Genomic DNA, 20,175 nt, shown 5'->3' with positions numbered 1-20,175 from the left:
TAACAAATGAGTTAATGGTCAATAAATTACAATAAGAATTCTGAAAGGAAGAGGGGGAAAATTCTGTAAAGTAGGGTTAAAGAATCTGTTTCAGATAAAATTCTGGTAAATAAGGTTTAAGGTTGGTGAAGGGAAAGTGGATAGGTAAAGACAGAAATGAACGGTAAGGAAAGGTCACATAATGGTCAGTTTAATTGTGGAATCCTAAGGTGTTATTTCTGTTGAATTTGGACTGAAGGTCAAGAAGAAAACTACTGAAGAAGTTGGCAGTTGGTATTTGTGTGATCTATACTTTTATCTGTGTGTGAGGGTGTAGGGGTGTATTCTTTTATGCTTTGTTTGAGTGCTTGTGTTCAATTGTTTAGAATCTAGTCATCTATCTGTCTTACCAGCTATCTATCTAGCTAGTTTTACTGATAATGGTTTTACCGATAAAGGTTTTTTTCATACTGAACTACTTGGCAAAATTGTTAATTATTAATTCTGTTATTAATTGACGATTCCCTGCCCTTATTCTTGTATATAGCTAGTTAGACAGATAGATGGCTGCATAGATCTATCTAGCCATCGATCTGTCTAACTAGCTGTCTCTCTAGCCATCTCTCTATCTACCCATCTAGCTGTCTAACTAGCTATCCACCTAGCTAGCAATCCCTCTACCTATTCACCCACCTTAGTATATCTATACTAGCATGTAAAAGTATATTTTGTATTAGTCTGTTTGTGAACTTAATTACTAATATGTGTGGGGTTTTTTTTCTATTTGTATAGACTTTTAGAAGACAATGGGATATATTAGTAGACTGATTAAACATTTAAGTGTACAGTTTCTTAATATAAAATGGCAGTTTATCTCTCTCTTTCTCTCTCTCTCTCTCTCTCTCTCTCCCCCTCTGTCACTAGATAGATAGATAGCTATCTAAACAAAGGAGAAATGATTTGGGAGAATAGATGTTTATTCCATTGGTTTACAGCAGTTTCATAATTGACATTAAATCACCATTCATACATATAAAAAAATATACATATAAATATATAATGTACCCCTGTATATACAAATATACTGACTAATAATCTTCAGAATGTTTCATGATTGGTTATAAATGCATTGGAATATATGAGCTTAAAAGTATAATAATTGAGGTTAATATCGTATTTGAACTATCTTCTGCTAGCTTTATCCCACAAAAATAAAACATAAATACAAGCTCATTATTTACATTTGATGGGTATTTGTCCTCATCTTGTGACAAGGGCATGTCCTGCCCTTTCCACTACTCTTCTAGCTTTATATGAATCCACTGGTGTCATTATATTCAAGCCAGGTGGTATTAGCTTTGAGTCTCTACATCTACACAAGAAAGTTAGATGGTTTGAAAGACGAGCTAGTTTTTGATGGAGTTTCTCTATATGTCTCCATTGAAGTCTAATGTTGGCTCCGTACCGATTACATAATACAGTTCTATATTTAAAAGATGAAGAATTACATACATTATTTACATTTGATGAATAATTGTCCTCATCTTCAAGACAAATATCCGTCAAATGTAAATAATGTACATAATTCCTCATCTCTTAAATGTAGAACTGTATAAGTACAAGCTGTCTGGCAATGTGCACTCTGTATATTTCTTTTTAATATATGCAAGTTTAGATTATAGTTTATTTGAATCTTCATATTAATATATATTAAAGTTTGTTTATAGATAAATGTGTTGGTATTTTAAGTAACATATGTAGGTACATAATTTAAATGCACCTACCATTATATGTTAGTATGTACAAACGAAGAAGTATATGCACTAATTCATATCAATTTAATTAGGTTTATTGTAGGTAAAATCATACAAGCAGGTGTGAACATTTACACATCCCCATAAATACATATAAATGCTTATGCACATAATATCTCATCTAAAAATAAAAGTATTTAAAAAAAAAAAAAAAATTCCAACTAGATTATGGCTAGGAGATAACAGTTTACTCAAAGTATTCACCCTCAGCTTCCACCATGGCCTCAAAATGGCTCTGGAACCTGGTACACATGTTCTTCACTTTGTCCCTAAGAAGATTTTCAAACATCCTCCACCTTGGCTTTGATGTTGGAGGCAAAGCAGTTAGTGTCTTTCTCCACTATGCCCGACTCATAACAATCTGTTAGATTACAATTGGTGGAATTAGAAGGCCAGAAATTGGGGATGGTGAAGTTGTAGAACTTCTCCACCAACCATTTTTGTCTCTTTCTGGAGGTATGGCAAGGAGCTGAATCCAGCAGCCACACGCATGGCCTTTGAACAGCATCCTTCTCCAGCCAAGGTTTGACCACAGTCTCCAGTAGTTTCATATGGCCATCTGAATTGCTGAATTGAGTTTAAGGTCCTGTTCATCAGTCGTTGGATGAATTCTTGCATATGGATATAGCCAGAACATTTGCTTTGTCCCTTCTTGCTGGTCACAGCTTTGTAGTCTACATTACTGCTTTTCATGTCACATCTTACAGCCTTCACAGGGTTCACAGAGCATTGATACTTGGCATGAATCCTCAAGATACAGTCAACTCTTTTCCAATATTCAGATGGCTTCCACTCCTCCATGTTAACTAACTTTTACTCAGCTACATTTTTAATCTTCAAGATGGTACCCCAGCATGGCTGCAGTCCAATGACTGAAACAAGTAAAAACCACATACACAATTTATTGCATTAGAGAATAAGTCTGCATTTACTGAGTGATATATTATGGATAATTTTATTTATTTATTTGTAATTTCCTATGGGCGGTTAAAGAATTTATTAATGTATATTTTTTTTTGGTTGGTTTTGCAATATGCACCATATGTTGAGTTATCTAGGTTTCATGTAATGTCTAGGAAGTTAATTATTTTGAGGCAGATTTCAACGGTAATGTCATTGAGAGAGGAAAAGCAGGATTCATTGTTTTTATTTCCTTTCTGTTTAATGTATTACGGAGCTAAACTTATGCCACATAGAATTAATAGCCAAACATTTAATTTAAACATTGATCATTTAAAGCAAGAGAACTAGTGCCTGTCTAACATCAAAATCCTAATCATTTCTGAATTCTAAGTATTATATTAGCATTTTTATAATGAATTGGTAATCATTTATTTTTTTTATATTTGGTAATATTAGTTTTAGTCTGGATATTGCTTACGTTGTCTACATAAGAACATCATTTCCTTCATAAGATTGCAGTACTGATCATTCCAAACTGCCTGAAATTCCATTGTTTTTAGAATGAGTTGCATTCTGCCAAATTAGCTTATATTTTTGAGATATACATTACATAAAGCCTATGGATGTATGGTTAGAATGATGTCTGCAAGAATGATATATGTATGTGTATGTATTTATATATGTGTATAGATGTGTATACATATATGTATGTGTGCATGTATATATACGTAAGTGTGCATGTGTGTGTATATATATATATATATATGTATATGTGTGCATGTGTATATAATGTGCATGCATTTCTGTATATATATGTATTTGTATGCATATGTGTGTATGCATATGTGTGTATGCATGTGTGTTTGTATGTATATGTGTATGCATACGTGTGTATGTGTATGCATACATGTGTGTATATATGTGTATGCATATGTATGTGTGTATATGTGTATGCATATGTATGTGTATATATGTGTACACATACGTATATGAGTATGCATACATATGTGTGTGTGAAGCTTTTGGTGGTGATCCAATGATCCAAGACATTATAGCACTTGCCAAGCCCCTTTTTATTGATAAATATTAACAGACATCACACTTCTTCTGTGCTGCAGAGAAAAGAACATGGAATTGGCAGAGACGTAATATTGTCTAGTTTAAACCAATGATGCGTAATAACAATATTTCTGGTTAGTTGAGTATGGCAACATAAAATATGTACACAACAAACTGAAAAAAGAATCATATGAGCTAACTTGGAATAAGCGTTACTAAGGAAGAGTGGAACCAGTAACAACATTTGAGGAAAAATAAGGCCAAGCCATTTCTTAATGAAGTAATCATCATTGCCAGCATCTTGATTACTTGTTCCTACCATTGTTAGTATCCTCTAACTCCCTCTCTTGGTTTTCACTTCCACTATTGTTTGCCATTTACATCATTCTTCATCGTTGTAATCATCACAATCATTATTGCCACCACGGTACAACTACAAGCGTTACCACCACTACAGCCGTTACCACCACTACAACTGTTGCCACCAATACAACCGTTGCCACCACTACAGCCGTTGCCACCGCTACAGCCGTTGCCACCGCTCCAACAATTGCCACCACTCCAGCCGTTGCCACCATTACAACCGATACCACCACTCCAACCGTTGCCACCACTACAGTCGCTGCCACCACTACAACTGCCGCCATCACCACTACCATCACCACCATCAACATGACCATCGCCACTACGACAACCAACACCACAATGATGACCTAAAGCACGAGCCTCTATGTCGTTGAAACAGATGCATTCAGACCATGAGTTTCTGGCTTTCCTGTGCATTAGCCAAAAGGCTGGGTGTCAAAGGTTGGAATGCATCTCCTGCTCCATCAGGACTAATCCAGAGCTATATAATAACAGCAACCTAAGTCATCGCCCTCTCTTTCACTATCACCACCACCACCACCGCCATCTCTACTCCATTATCTTCACCACAACCACTTTCCTTTTGTTGATATCATGACTGTCAATACTATCATCATCATCATCATCATCATAACTCCCATATTGTTACTACCAGAATTGTTGAGCTAATTCACCTTCTCCCCTCTTGAAAGGTGTTTTTTTTTTTGGTCTTGCAAGTACTTGGTGACCCTGTCAGTGCAGGTACCACTTAAAAGCACCCAGTCTACACTGTAAAGTGGTTGGTGTTCAGAAAGGTATCCAGCTGTAAAAACCTTGCCAAAACTCACCTTGCCTGTGCTTGTGCCACATAAAAAGCACTACTCACCTCGCCTGTGCTTGTGCCACATAAAAAGCCTCAGGTCCATTCTGCTGAGTGGTTGGTGTTAGGAAGGGCATCCAGCTGTAAAAATCCTGCCAAAACAATCACAGAAGTCTGGTGCAGGCTTCGACCTGGCCAGCTCTTGTGGTACCGTCCCACCCATGCTAGCAGGGAAGGACGACGTTAAACGATGATGATGACTACTATTGAAGTGAGACCATGGTGATATTAGGTTTAAATGGAACAGATGTTATCTTCATTTATGTTCAGGCTGAGGATGAGTTATCCAGAACCAGCAGAGAACTGAATATATATGTTTTAGCATCTGTTTTTCATGCTGGCGTAGGTTAGATGAGTTGACTGGAACTAGTTACTTGGGAGGCTGTTCCAGGCTCCAGTCTGATTTGGCATGGTTTCTACTGCTGGATGCCCTTCCTAATGCCAACCACTCTGAGAGTGTAATGGATTCCTTTTACGTGACACTGGCATGGGTGCCATTTTGCCATTTACATGACACCAGTAATGGCCATGACTACAATTTCACTTGGATTGATGAGTCTTCTCAAGAACAGCATATTGCCAAAGGTCTTCGTCACTTGTCATCGCTTCCGACACCTTTGATGATACGCTATGTGTACACACACACACACACACACACAAGATGCTACTAACTTCTTGTCCAGTCACATGATCCAATAAATTCTCCTTTCTAATGCATCTGGTTTCACTGAAGAGCTGACCCTACCTATAACATCACCATATGACTTGCCTTGACCAATAGCAGCCCATTTTCCAGCAGTCCTCTTGGACTGCCAGTATTCCTCCACTCAGTAACCTAAGTCTGAACAAACCAGGTTTCTGTTAGAAACCTGTGAAATTTTTTCACATGGAGCCAAATCAAATTGTTTCAAATAATAATTATATGTATGTGTGTGTGTGTGTGTATATATAAATATATATATATAAAACAAATAATAAATGAGTATATGCATATATATGTACATGTATGTGCATACCTACATCTACCTGTATATATAGATGCATATCTGGGTACAGAACGTTGCAAACAAAACGTAGACAAAAAAATAATAACCAGAGTACAGAAAACACACAGGCCACATATATATATATATATATATATATATATATATATATATATATATATATATATATATATATATATATATATATATATTGTAACCCACTACAGCCTGTTACATGGTCGGGTCATCAGCGACTAAACTGGCAACCCCACCAACCTTGCTTGGTGAGGAGGGTGATTGATGGACACCCTGCGAGAAAAAATAAAAACCCGTCAAAGGGCAGAGAAACTCGTGAGTAGTCAACGGCCATCCAACAAGTGTGTGTACATATGTATATATTGTTCTATATATTTATATATATATATATTATATATATATATATTTTAGTTTTTAAGTTTTATATTTTTTATAATTTTTATGTATGTTTTTATATGTATATATGTGGGGAAGATAGAACTCTGTAGCCGTGGTGAAGGCAACTCAGCTAGGACAAGGAAAACTGATATAAAACCATGACCATGATGGCTTGACAGTCCCCTGAATTGGGTTGTTACTATCAGTTTACTGTGGTCTCATAGGGTAGACTGGACCCTTAGCCTTGTATAGATAACCAGCCCAGGAGATGGATCAACTCTGAACTTGAAGCCTGAGGTGTGTTGTTCAAGGCTTTTGTGGCAAACATTTGCACCATCTCCTTGTTATCAACACATCAAAAAAGTGTGGATGGTCCTACATAAGCCTTCACAACGTGAAGCAAGTATTTGAGTGGGTAGCTTTTTGGCTTAGTTTTTATTGCCTGTGCTTTACTGTTCTGCCATTTTCATAAGTCCACTGGTGAGGGAGTAAACATAATGGGGACAGGTGAAGTTTCTGACTGGAGCTCAATACAGTCAGCAATTGTTGGGTGATGACCATTCTTGCATCAAAATCTTGGGTAATGATTTAGTTCATGTCCTTCAATGATGACAGAGCAAGTTTTTTTAGATATAGCACTGCTTTTTTTTAGTCAAGGAGGGGGTGATAAAAGGAACCCTAAACAGTACTTGCCTGTTTTTTTTAATCCTTGGTAGTCTTCTGCCACTGTCTAGGTATCCAGCAATGCAATCAAACACAGAATGCAAGCTTGAATTTTGGATCTTGGAATGTGTGGACTCTCCAAGATAATGAATCATCATTAAAGAAGAAAACTGCTCAGATTGCTCTTGTGCTACAAAAATACAACATAGACCCTTGTACTCTTAGTGAAACACATATAGCTGAGTCCTTGCAATTCAAAGAGATAGGTGGTGGATACACATTTTTCTACATTGGCAAGAGTGTTACTGTTCCTTATCAGTCAGCAAAATCTAGCAAAAACTCTTTCTTCTTTGCCAGTAAGAATCTCTGATTGAATTATGATGCTCATTCTCATGAAAACAAATCACTCACCCTCATTAGCTGCTATGCTGCTACCATGTTAGGTTCTGAAGAAGAAAAGAATATTTTCTATGAGCAATTAAGTTCAGTGGTTTCAAATGTCCAGTTTAGCGACAAGCTTGTGATTATGGCCGATTTTAATGCTTGGATTAGGAATGATAGTGGAACTTGACCTGATGTCATTGATTCCCTTGCATTTGAAAAAATGAATTCAAATGGATTACGTCTTCTCTCATTCTACACTGAATTCAACCTCTCAATCACAAGTACACTTTACCAGCACCCTAAAGGACATAAATCAACATGGACATACCCACGCTCTAAAGACTGACTCATGCTTGACTTTGTCATTACAAAACACCACCATGTCCTTGACTTCCATGACACAAGTTCCTATCACAGCACTTTTATCTCATGCTCTGTTGTGTAGCAAACTATTGTTCAAGATTGCTCCTAAAAAACAGATTACCAACAAGATTGCAAAACATGTTAACACTCCATCTTTAAACTAATGTGAAAAGCAAGCAGAATTGTCAGCCATTTTTCACTCTTTTTTTTGGTATGGTGGCAATAAATGAGGATATAAAATCATCCTGGAAATAGCTAAAGGAAGCCACCTATCAATCATCTGTTGATGTTCTTTGTCTGCTCCTTTGAAAACACCAAGACTGGTTTGATGAAAATAATCAAACTGTTCAAACCCGTATAATTAATATGCACAAATGTTATAAATTATGGCTAGATGACAAAAATTCATCCACAAAATTGTGTGTCTATAGGAAATGCAAAAGTGGAACCTGGTTTCTTACTGATTCTGTCATCTAATGGCCAGACACTGTTTACTGATAAAACTAATGTCCTTTCTCGATGGAAAGAACATTTCAAGTCTGTTTTGAACTCCAATGCTGACCTTGATCACAATACCATCAATTCAATTCTTCAACATCCCGAAATACTAGAACCCTCCCTTGAACCTATCATATCAGAAGGCCAGGTTATACTTCAGCCCCTAACAGTTGCTAGCACATACAAGGCTCAATAAGGCCCACAATGGAGTACTGCTTCCACATCTGGGACAGTGCTGCATCATCACTGATACCACATGTTAATTACATTTTAGTTTTTTTTTTTAACATAGAGTTGCTTATACTTCTTTTATTAATTCAAATTGTATTTAAACAGAATTTATTGATTTATGCTGAAAATTCAAATTTGGTCATGCTAATGAGAGAACGACTATGTAGTTGATTGACCTATTAATAGTAGCAATTAAAATTCCTTCAGCTCCCATCAAACCATCAGAGAAAAGAAGGATGTATAATGAAGAATAATGTAGTTCTAAAGAAAGTGTGCCCAGGGAAAAGAATTGAGCAATCATCTTAACTGGAATGGTTTTGCTCAAAGATCTGCTCAACTGGAGCCATTCTGGGTCCTAAACAACAATCAAAATGTGATAAATTTACTAACATTTGTCTCTGACCATTTTATTCATGGACAAATACAGATTCTGTCAAGTTATTCAAATTTCAAAACAGCTAATTTTAATGTGAATAAATATTGAAAAATAACAAATAATAAAATTTGTTTGATCTACAAAAACAGTCATTAACTTTAATAAGCCAGTTTATTTTAAATAAACTCTTACAAAATAAACAACATTGTTTATTTTCATTAAGCAAAGGCCACCTCATATTTTTAGATAACTACACATTAGAATTGTTAAATAAGACTAAGTGTTATTTGTGTTCTGTTTACTAAAAATATAACATTCATATGAATGGCTTTTTAAATCTAAATTTTATTTTGCATTTAAATTTTCCCCAAATCTATGCTACAGTACAATTTTGCATGATTTCTTTAAAGCAGAAAATATGAGAAAATGCATATAACGAGTCATCTTACTGATTATCATATATAAACATGGAAGGTGCCTCAGTGATCTTTGCGTAAATGTGTGTGTGTGTGTGACCTTGTCTTGATATGTCGTAAATGAGCACCACCATCACCAAGCAACATTGTTCATTTCCAATCTTACAGGAAATTAAAAAAAGAAAAAAAACACCTGGCCATAGGGATGTATTACCTTGTTTAGAAATAAATGAGGGTTGGCAACACAGAGCATCCAGCCTTAGAAAATCTGCCTCAACAAATTTCATCTGACCCATGCAAGCTTGGAAAAGTGGACATTACATGAAAAGGATGATGACCTACAAGGAAGATGAAAGTTTTAGATTTAGTAACAGTACATCAATAAATTAGAAACTTTAATATTTTAGCTCATCATTGTTATTATTATGGTGAGCTTGTGACATATTTACACACACACACACACACACACACACACACACACACACATGTATGTACGAAACCAGTAATTTCCTGATGTACTATTGTACAACTCTGCCATGTCTGATGACTGCTAATTTACCTTTCCACACTTGAGAGGTTCTTTAACATGAAACTGTCTAATATTATGATTCAGCTGTTATGAGACTAAATTTATAATACTGTGTAAATAATGTACCCACTCAATTACCCAACATATGAATGCCTGTGTGTTTTCTAACTGACGAAAATTTATTGGACAACTAATATTTGTAATATGTTTATAAACAAAACAAAATATATGGGAAGTTAGTTGTGCTGCACCACTGATAACATCATGTTTTTCAAACTAATACCATTGAGTTATGCAACTGGAACAAGACACTGCTATACATGCTTCTGTTGTACGACTAACAAAACTGGTTCTGTTCTTAGTTTACAATTAAGTGGTTAGCATACCATTATGAAGGACATTTGGCTTTAAACCAAAGCACAAAATAATAATAATAATAATAATAATAATAATAATAATAATCCTTCGTACTATAGGCGCAGAGGCTGAAACAGTTACATTTATACCTTCCCCTTCCTTTGTGCTCAACTGGTACTTATTTTATCAACCCTGAAAGGCAGAGTCAACCATAGCAGCATTTGAACTCAAAATATAAACAATAGTAAGACGATGTCACTTATTAATATTAGAGACTTGGAATGATATCAAAAGGGGAAAACAAATGTGTAGATTAAATTCCTAGCTCCTCAAAATAAGTGAATTGGAAAAAAATCATAGTTATGAGTACCTCAAGTATATTACTCTCCATGTAAATACAGTGATAAAGGTGTGTGTATGTAATATATATGTGTGTGTGTGTGATATATATATATATATATGTAGAAAGTTGAAAAGGAACACACGAGTTGATATATATGGAAAAAAAAGTCAAGGTAGAAAATGCTAAAATAATTTTATAAAAAACATTTCGGTACCGGTTTCAGTCAATGAGACTTTTTCAACTGTAAGTATGGAAAATAATTAAATTTTGGAAAAATTAAAAGAAAAGTCTTTTAAAAGAATATTTGCATAGTATTCAAATGCAAGGGGCATTTTCATTGTTTCTGCCTGTCTCTGCCTCACTTGTTTACTCTTGTGGCATACATATATATATGCATATATATATATCATCACCATCATTTAACGTCTGCTTTCCATGCTGACAAGGGTTGGACAGTTTGATTGAGGACTGGCAAGCCAGTAGGTGGCACCAGGCTCCAATCTGATCTGGCAAGGTTTCTACAGCTGGATGCTCTTCCTAATGCCAACCACTCTGAGAGTGTAGTGGGTGCTTTTTATGTGCCACTGGCACAGGAGCTAGTCAGATCTATTAGACTGCAGTCATTCTTGGGCACTACCTTGAAGAATTTTAGTCAAATGAATCAACCCAAGTACTTATTTTATCACTTTTTTGCTGAGCCGCTAAGTTACAGAGACCTAAACACACCAGCACTAGTTGTCAAGTGGTGTTTGGGTGATACACATACACACATAATATATATAACACTCAGGTGTCAGTCTTTTCAATATCATGGCATCTTACCTATTTGCATCCTTAGATGCAAAAACTTCTTGTCTACTGATGTCTCCAGTTGACATTTGGGTGCAGTTTGTATAAACTATGGCAAATGCAAAACAATAGTAATAAATTATTATAATAATCATCATCATCATAATTTAATGTCCATTTTCCATTCTGTCATCACTTAGATGGTTTGACTGGGACTGGTAAGCTGGAGGGCTGTACCACACTCCAGTTTTATTTGGCTTGGTTTCTATGGCTTCATGTTTTTCCTAATGCCACTCACTCTGCAGAGTGTACTGGGTACTTTTTACATATCACTGGGTACCTTTTACATGTCACTGGCACAGGTGCTTTTTAAGTGTCACCAGCATTGGTTCCTTTTACTTGTCACTGGCACTGGCCACAAACTCAATGTAACTTAGCTTGATGTGGCTTCTGCACAGCAAATTGCTAGAAGTCTTGGCAATTTGGAAATAATTTCAAATTTTAGTGCAAGGCCAGCAAGAGAGTGGTAGTCATTTACAGTCACTCCAGTGCTCAACTGACAGTTATTTTATCAGCCACAAAAGATGAGAAGCAAAGTCAACCTCAGTAGAATTTCAATTCAGAATGTAATGAATTGGAAGAAATACTGCTTGGCATTTTGTCCAGAACTCTAACAATTCTATAAGCTTGCCACCTTAATCTTTTCTGATATAGATACAAGACTTAAATTTTGGAGAAGTAGGACCATGAAACATTTTGTCCAGCTTGCTAATGATTCTGCTAACTCACTGCGTTAGTAACATTATAAATAGTAATAGTAATTTATCCAATAAAGAGTATAGTATATTCACTTAGTAACTTAGCAACTTGGATATGAATCTTGAATGTGAAAGAAAAAAAGTGGGTTATTTATGTATTTAAATTTTCTGTTTTTTTAAAAAAACATTCTTATGAAAATTACCTTGAAAAATATTTTTTCTCAATTACTCACAAAAATTTATAAATACTTAATTGTTGTAACAAATGCTTTATTAGTTAATTAGTGGAATTTTTTTTTTTTTTTTTTTTTCAAAAGAAAATCCTATGGATTTTCAAAGCCACAAACTCCTTCATCTCATTTCATAGACGTAATACATATTTTCCCAGAGTTAGGAACTGGTCATCTGAAGCAGGATGTGAGTTTAATAGTTTGATACTTGAAATGTTGAAACAGTAATCCAATTTTGTTTTTCTTTTAAATCAATAAGCTTCTTTCTTTTTTATTATTTTTTTCTATAAAGAAAATTGCTAGATATAATGGATTATTGACCAGGAAGAGAAAAAAAATATAAGTTAATAAATGCCTTGTAAATCTAAAATGTCAACTTATCTAGAAAGCCAAGTTGAATTATTTTAGCTGCATTATACAGACACTGGGCTTCACACGCTGGTATTGGCGTTGTCAGTTACTTCAATTACTGCAAAACTCCATGTAGTGTACGCACTTTTTCCCCACTAAAATCAAGATTAATTTTACAGGTTCATATAACACATTGTATGAGGCTAAAAAACATTTTTTCAAACCCACTTTTATTAACAAAAAACATAATGTAATAAAAATTATTTTTAAAGATTTTTTTAAAAAATTATATTTTAATATCTTTTATATGAAAATGAAACCTTAAAAACTAATATTTGGGATTTTAGGGTTATCTACTCTTGTTACATTTGTGAAACATTGCATGTTATACTGAATATTACCATGTTATATACGATGATACATGTACAATAACATGCATAATACTGTGTTATACATGCTATCATAAGTTTTAAGATAACTTAAATCCAAAAATGTAGTTATTCATTATTTATGAAAGTATTTTATGCATGACTTTTATGGCTATTAAAATTTCTTGCCTTATCGGTTATATTTGCACCTATGTTTCATGCAACAAGAGTTCCTTGATAGTTCATCTTAGCCATTTTTTTTTTTTTAGTTATAGCACCACTTTTTTTGCCATTCTTTTGAGTTATAGCACCATGTTCATGCATAAAAATTCTATATTCTTCTCTATACATTATACTTCTTTGAGGAGGTCTAATAAGGTCAAAACATGTGCAGGACTGTCATTTCACTGCCAAAGATCAGGCTTACTCCCTCACTTTTGATACCAACCCACCTGATACTATGATATTAACTTCCCGTTTTAAAATTATCTAAATTAAAGTGTTTCCATCAAAATTTCATGTTGATATATTTTCCAAACACCAGCATAGTAATGAGTTATTTTATAAAACTAAGTGAAACAAAGGTAGCATATTTTAGCAGAGATATACTTTTTTACTCTTCTACTTGTTTCAGTCATTTGACTGTGGCCATGCTGGAGCACCGCCTTTAGTCGAGCAAATCGCCCCCAGGACTTATTCTTTGGAAGCCTAGTACTGATTCTATCGGTCTCTTTTTGCCGAACCGCTAAGTTACGGGGACGTAAACACACCAGCATCGGTTGTCAAGCGATGTTGGGGGGACAAACACAGACACGCAAACATATACACACATATATATATATACATATGCATATATACGATGGAATTCTTTCAGTTTCCGTCTACCAGATCCATTCACAAGGCTTTGGTCAGCCCGAGGCTATAGTAAAAGACACATGCCCAAGCTGCCACACAGCAGGACTTAACCTGGAACCATGTTCTTAGGAAGGAGACTTCTTACTACACAGTCGTGCTTTTACCAGATATGGTAACAGAAAATCTAAAAGATTCAAATTCTTTGATTGTTTCTCCTGCATTTTCTTCTTCTTTTGACCAGAATCATACATAAAGATTCTTTCTCTCATCATTGTGGGAATAATTTTACTTGTAACGTCTTGGTTTACAACTTTAATGTGTTAACATCCACATCACTATACATGAATACATGTGTCTTACCAAATTGTCATCATGGTTATCCTTTATCTTTTACTTGTTTCAGTCATTAGGGCACCTTGAAGAATTTTAGTTGAATGAATCAACTTCAATACTTCTTTTTTCGTTTTGAAGCTAGGTACTTTTTCTACCAGCCTCTTTTGCCAAACCACTAAGTTATGGGGATGTAAACACATCGACCCAGGTTGTCAAGTAGTATTGAGGGACAGCCACACACACACACACACTATCATTATCATCATCATCTTCATTTAACATACCTATCCTCATACTGGCATGGTTTGGATGGTTTGACAAGAACAGATAAGCTAGAGGGCCCTGCCATGTTCGACTCCTGTTTTGGCATCGTTTCTACGGCTGGATGCCCTTCCTAAAGCCAACCACTTAACAGAATGTAGGTGCTTTTTATGTGGTACCACCACTGGTAAAGTTGCCAACGGAGCAGCATATAGACCGGAGGACTGAGAAACTATGGTAGGGGGAGATGAGCAGGTGTTTGCTGACAATGTGAATACATGGTTTTCTCACCTGTAAAGTGAGGGAGAGAAAGGAAGAGGCTTTGGTTAGCCCAAGGCTATAATAGAAGAAAATTGCCCAAGGTGCCACACAACAGGACTTAACCTGGAACCATGTTCTTAGGAAGGAGACTTCTTACTCACAGTCATGCTTTTAATAAAAACGCATCCACATTGTAAAGAAAGCATGCAGACTTCCAACTTTTATACTCTTAATGGTTTTAGTCATTGAACTGTATCAATTCTGTGCACTGTCTTCAAGTGTTCTGGATATTTTTTATAAACTCTCCACTCCAGTATCTTTGCCTGATAATAATTTTGTCATTCCCTATTTAGTGAGTGGTTGAATCCACAAGCTAAATGAAATTGTAGTTGTGGCTAGTGCTAGTGACACATGAAGAAATGGCTCATGGAGAAGTGCCTGTGCTGGTGGCACGTGAAGAAGTACCCGTGCTAGTGTACATGAAGAGGCATCAGTGCTGGTGACACATGAAAAGCACCCGTGTTAGTGACACATGAAGAGACACCTGTGCTGGTGACAAGCAAAAGGCACCCAGTACTCTCTATAGAGTAGTTGGTATTAGGAGGGGCATCCAGCGGTAGAAACTAAACCAAAACAGACTGGAGTCCAATGCAGCTCGCTGGTTTACCAGTTCCAGTCAAACTGTCTTACCCATGCTAGCATGGAAAATGGATGCTAAATGATGATGATAATGAAATTGACATACTTTACAAAGAAGACAAAATTTGTGCATGAGAAATTTTCTGTACTTGTCCACAGCACAAAATTAGTGGGAAGTTGTATATGCAAACACAACACACACACACACACACACACACACACACAAATAAACATAATACATCAATGTATTATGTATATATGAAATTTAATACTGTATTAAGCACTCCTCTCTCATGTAATATACCCATATGAGGGATTCTCTTGCCATGAACAACAAATAAAGGTCAGTAAAATAAAATGGTAATCATATTCTATGGAAATGCATGTGTCCCTTGAGGCCTGCTCATGCCTTGCAAACCTTTTGTCAAATGGAACAAGTTGAGGACTCAGTTTGCTTGAGTGCTTTTGGATCATTCACTATGTGTTTTCTTGAGTGGATGGCAAGGCCTACCTTGTCCCACACCACAAAACCACAATGACATGCAAGGTCTTCATTTAGAGGAATGGTATTTTGCCAGCATGCCCTATGCTCACACAAAATTGGTCTCGATGCTGGCAGTTTGACAAGAGCTGGTATGGCCAAGAGTCATACCAGAATCCATTGTCAGTTATGGCATGGTTTCTACAGCTAGATGCCCTTTCTAATGCCAACCACTTGACTGAGTGTACTGGATGCTTTTCATGTGGCACCAGCACCAAAAGAGTCACCAGGTAACTTGCAAGTCAAAAACCTCCTTCAGCTGGAAGAAGGGAGTAATAGTGAGGTGGGTGGGGGTGCTTTGTACCAGTTGATGAGAGATTAGAGACAGAAAGGGACAGACATAGGTGTGTGTGTGTGTGTCTGTAAAAAAACACAAGAATGGAGAAAATCACATCTTTAATTGGTAATTCCACCATACAATACCAACAATCATTTCCATTGTGTCAACTTATTTAGATACAGAAAATATCAGTCAAAATAATATATCTGAAAATATATGTTATCAAGGCAGTCCAAAAGTGGTGATAGAGCTCACCCATAGTCATATTGTACAAATGTTCTCTTTTGTATATAGATGTTAACATCTCTACTCTTGTCTAAATATTATCAACCACCAATAAATTTGGCGTCTTTCTTTCTATCCATTGAATTGATCAATTGCGTCAGTGTCCAACCTTGATATAAATGTTTCAACAATAAATATACTATCTATTCATTTAACCGAACTACCAATATTAAATTCATAGTGCAAATGAATGAGCTTTCTTAATTGTCCTCTTTGCCCTCTTGGATACTTGCTGTGGTCTTGTAGACCACGTCTTCATTTGACGATACCTTTCTTCAATCCCAACTCTTGGCTTGTTACTTACTGCTCAATGATTAATAACAACAAAAAGAAATTTGCTTTCATGAGGGGACATTCAACATTGGAAGCAGCCAGTGATGTGCTTGTGTGAATATTGTTTGGTATTTTACCCCCAATGTTTTTCATTGTTGTATTTAATCCAATAGAAGAGAAAGTATACCTAATTAAATAAAAAAATGAAAAATCAACAGGAGATAAAAAATTATTCATAGGCCAGAGTATGTGTGTGTGTGTGTGTATGGACATGTTTGGGTATGTGAGTGTGTATGTGTATATATATATATATATATCTTTTTACTCATTTACTTGTTGACTGTGGCCATGCTGGAGCACCGCCTTTAGTCGAGCAAATTGACCCCAGGACTTATTCTTTGTAAGCCTAGCACTTATTCTATCGCTCTCTTTTGCCGAACCGCTAAGTTATGGGGACGTAAACACATCAGCATCGGCTGTCAAGCGACGTTGGGGGTACAAACACAGGCACACAAACACACACACAAATATACATATACATATATATACAATAGGCTTCTTTCAGTTTCCATCTACCAAATCCACTCACAAGGCTTTGGTCAGCCCAAGGCTATAGTGACGCTTGCCCAAGGTGCCACACAGTGGGGCTGAACCCAAAACCATGTGGTTGGTAAGCAAGCTACTTACCACACAGCCACTCCTGCACCTAGATAGATATATTACACTCACACTTAACATTTATTCATTTTGAAGCTAAAACTTCACAAATTATGTCTACTTGTTTCATATTTTCAATCCCCAGGTAAGAGATAAATTGAACAACACTGCCACTTTATATAATAAAACTGACTAAGAATATTATAAAAGATTCAAATACTTAAGCATCCCATTGGACAGAAAAAAAAACTGAACAGCTTTTTTGAAAAAGTAGGAGAGAAGAAAGATAAATTCACAAGCATGATTGAATGAAATGAATTATATGATGAAAAATATATATAAATCTAGATAGATATATGAGGAATACTGTGAATGTTATGGCGACATAAATCACAGATAGAAAGTATGAAACTGTAATATTCAGTAAAGCTAGATAAAAAATATTTTGATAGAACATGCCACATTTTACTTTATTATCATCATCATCATCATCATCATCATTATCCTCTTTTGAAGTAATTTAAGCTTATGAAAGGTAGATGAACGCAAAACAGATTATAGAGTAGCGTTTATTTATTAAAATTATAAGTGTTATAAATATGTAAAATTTTTACCTATATAGAATCAAATCTTATTAAAATTGGTGCAAACATGCAAAAATACATAGAACGGTATATCTCTAATTTATGGAGATGTTGCTCATAATTTGTCTGTATTTCTGAGCCATATAGAGAAGTGTAATCACTACTTTTCTTATGTATCTTTTATTTGTTACTCAAATTATGATCATATAAACATCTCTGATGACTGTCAGATGCACTGGCATATTTTATCCAGTGTTGGACTTCCTCATCAATGTCTACTTCCTATGATAAGTGATGAACTTGATGGTAGTAGTAGTAGTAGTAGTAGTAGTAGTAGTAGTAGTAGTAGTATATCCCACCATCTATCCATGTACCAGTATGACAAATTCCTACTTTATGAGTGTTTGTTCATGCATGACTTTATGTTCTCTGCCAGTGAAAATGTTAATTGCCCATAATGCCTCATAATTGAAGGTTCGTTAATCAAAGGATCATCTGCTTACTGATTCAGTTAAGAGTGACTTGAGGAAACATGTTGGGCAAATGTTAACATGTCTTGCTGTTTGTGCCAACAGTAGCAAGGTCCAAAGTCTGGAGGAATTTGAGGAAATGAGTCATTTACCAACTATGACAGTAAGATTTTCCTTCTACTAATCTTTTTAGACTCTTTACCATTGAGCCAAAATATCTGACAGGCATCTCCAAGATTTCTTCTGTCTCCAAGTTTCTTTGCAATCACCTTATGGCAAGGGATTAAAAGTTGTGACACCTCAGAGCTTCTAATGATGGAATGACACAGTTATTGGATGAAAAAAAACTTGTGGTTTATATCTTGGAAGATTTGGACTCTTGACAGGTCAAAATACCTTTGGTTAACAACACTGGGTAGTACTCATTTCTAAGTAAACGGTGAGCATCATTTTTGACATTGCAGCCCTTAGGAAAATAAGGACTAGCCGATGAATAACAGCTGAAAAAGCATGGTCTTGGATATACTTTTAGAAAGTCATCAGGTTATTGGAGCTTACATAGAGTAGACCTGTAAGCCTGCAACAACCGAGTGAACAGAATACATGAACTACCCACTTGCATTAATGAAAGAAGGATTTTGTGTGTGTGTGTGTGTGTGTGTGTGTGTGTGTGTGTGTGCATGCATGCGTGCGCACACACACACACCAATGTTGAGTCTTACTAATTTTGGCTGAAGATTGTTGTGGCATGAAATTCAAATCATGAGACAAACTCTTAGTTTCAGTTGTAATGAAAACTATATGTATAAATACATGTATACACTCACAGACTTAAATTGATGTATATGTGCATGAATGTGTGCTTGTTGTATATGTATGTATGTATTTTTATATACATCTAAGTGCACATATACATATGTATAAGATTGAATAATATATATTTCTTCATGGCTGAGTTACCAATTTTTTTTTCTACATTTTTATAGCTTTTTTGTTTGTGATAGGCTGCTCTGAATACTCATTCTCTTGAAGTGACATTTAGCCAGTCTTGAAATGCTCATGCCATTCCAAAACCTATGTTCAAACCAAAATGGTTTTATCAAAAGCTTGACAAAGCATTTCATGGATTTGAGTTGTAGTTTGGCTAAACTTTTCATGAAGACGTTGGTGTAGTTGTCTGAGACAAGAATTACAAAGCTGTCCTGATACAGAAATACAAAACATTGAATCACAATCATATGTGTTGATAATGTGAAGCATATTTATAAACCAAATCAGTAAGGTGGCTACCATTGACTGTTAGCTTCACATTTCCAATAACACTTCTATACACATACATATGCACACACAAGTTAATATAATAGGTTTGTTATTCTTCCATTAATGCACAGTTTCACCAGTTTTTTTTTTTAAATGTCATTTGCTTGTGTACATCATCTTCAAAAATGGTGAACTAATCAATAAGGGACATAACTTCTGTTTTTTTTTTATTATAAAGTGATAGATTGCACAGGTTACCTTTTCTGTGATTTCTGCTTACATGGTGAAAGGTTCACCCATTTTTTAAAAAAATGACCTCCAAATGTCATTTGAATAATCCACAGTGGTGAAACTGATGTAATGAAAGCACAACTAATCTATTACAACGTTATTAACTCAGAAAAATCCACCATGTTAAACAATTGGGTCCTCTCACTCCATTT

General features: G+C 35.5%; 1 protein-coding gene across 2 annotated transcripts in view; it reads left to right on the top strand.

Moving 5' to 3' along the window:
• Nucleotides 1–20,175, top strand: part of LOC106877642 (adenylate cyclase type 9) — a 246,426-nt gene that overhangs the window by 182,123 nt on the left and 44,128 nt on the right. The window lies entirely within an intron of this gene.

Source organism: Octopus bimaculoides, chromosome Z, assembly GCF_046866305.1.
Source record: "Octopus bimaculoides isolate indiv1 chromosome Z, ASM4686630v1, whole genome shotgun sequence".
Classification (NCBI taxonomy): domain Eukaryota; kingdom Metazoa; phylum Mollusca; class Cephalopoda; order Octopoda; family Octopodidae; genus Octopus; species Octopus bimaculoides.
Note: the sequence above shows the minus strand (reverse complement) of the source record. Positions and strands in the feature narration are given on the sequence as shown.